The sequence below is a fragment of the Triticum dicoccoides genome, chromosome 3B (genome assembly GCF_002162155.2).
Source record: "Triticum dicoccoides isolate Atlit2015 ecotype Zavitan chromosome 3B, WEW_v2.0, whole genome shotgun sequence".
In the NCBI taxonomy this organism is placed as follows: domain Eukaryota; kingdom Viridiplantae; phylum Streptophyta; class Magnoliopsida; order Poales; family Poaceae; genus Triticum; species Triticum dicoccoides.
The window spans coordinates 430,993,986-430,995,655 of record NC_041385.1 but is presented as its reverse complement, the minus strand read 5'-3'; positions in this window follow the sequence as shown (position 1 = coordinate 430,995,655).

Here is a 1,670-nt window from a genome sequence, read left to right as displayed (position 1 = left end):
CTCTGAAGAAGAAGGACCATGACCTCGCCGAGGCGCAGAAGGCGGCTTTGGACAAAACAAAGCTTGCGGAAGAAAAACTGGCTTCAGTCGGTAAACTTGAAGAGGAGAATGCCAATCTGAAAGCTGCTCTCGACGCGGCCAACAAGGAGGTCAGCCGTCTGAAGAATGATAAGATAGCTCTAAATCACAAGGCTAGTGAACTGGTGGGGAAGAAGAACGATCTAGAGGCTTATCTGGGAGGGCTCGCCAAGAAGTTATTCATCATGCTCGAGGGTAATCTCTCCTACCTGACTGACTTGTTATCATCGACTTATCATAGAACTGCTTGTTTATCTTTGAATTGTGTTTACAGAATTCTGCCAAAACTTCGAGGAGGAGACCTGCCGAGTGGAGACAAACTTGGACCCCATTAACTCTCTTGTGAAGGATGAAGCTGCTATGGACGTGCTCCGACTGGAGTCTCGTGTTGCTGGTGTGGTTGACTACCTTGCTCGACTGAAGGTTGCGGCATCACGAATCGACACGACACTCTGGCCAGGAACGATGCTTCAAAATGACCTCGAGTCTCTAATGACTCGACTGAATGAAGTTCCAGGTCGAGTGCAAGAATGGAAGAAGTCTTCTGCCAGGTGCGGCGCTGACATTGCTCTGTCCCTGGTCCATGTTCACTGCAAGGATGCGCGAGAGGAAAAGCTGGCGTCCATCAAAGTTGCCAATACCAAGAAGCACGACTTCCAATCTTTCATGGAGACCTTCATTGCTGCTGCCACTCGGATCGCTGACGGAATTGACTTGGACCAGTTTGTCGCGCCCTCTAGTCCTCCACCTGAGGAGTAAGAAAAAGGTCTATGCTTCACCTTAAATTTGCCTCGAAATGCCGAGTGGTTTTGTAACCGATAAACTTTTACACGCTTGACGCCTGAGCACTTCTGAATCTGTAGGACGTTATCTGAACTTGGCTTATCGTTGAATATGCTTGCATTTGCCTTTGAGCGAACTCTGTTCTTCACTCGGAATATACTTTAGTGCCTGAGACGCAGCTCCGAGGTGAAAAATCCAATCGACCTGCACCTCATCGCTCTTGCAGGTAGGGGTGGAGCACAGATTGCAGTCGACCTACGTCCTTGCGGATCGGGATGGAGCGCATGTTGTATTTGTGGCGTAGCTCTGAAGGATAAGGCAGCAGTCGACCTGCACCTCGTTGTCCTTGCAGAGCGCAGATTGTATTTGTGGCATAGCTCCGAAGGAGAAGGTAGCAGTCGACCTGCACCTCGTCGTCTTTGCAGAGCACACGTTGTATTTGTGGCGTAACTCCGAAGGAGAAGGTAGCAGTCGACCTACACCTCGTCGTCCTTGCGGATCGGAATGGATTTCATACTTAGGCGAGCACTGGACTGCAGCTAAGCCCCCGAGTGGGAGGGTTGCTCTCCACTCGGTAGGATTTTTGAATACTTAGGCGAGTACTGGACTGCAGCTAAGCCTCCGAGTGGGAGGGTTGCTCTCCACTCGGTAGGATTTTCTAATACTTAGGCGAGTATTGGACTGCAGCTAAGCCCCCGAGTGGGAGGGTTGCTCTCCACTCGGTAGGATTTTTTCAAACTTAGGCGACTACTGGACTGCAGCTAAGCCCCCGAGTGGGAGGGTTGCTCTCCACTCGGTAGGATTTTCAA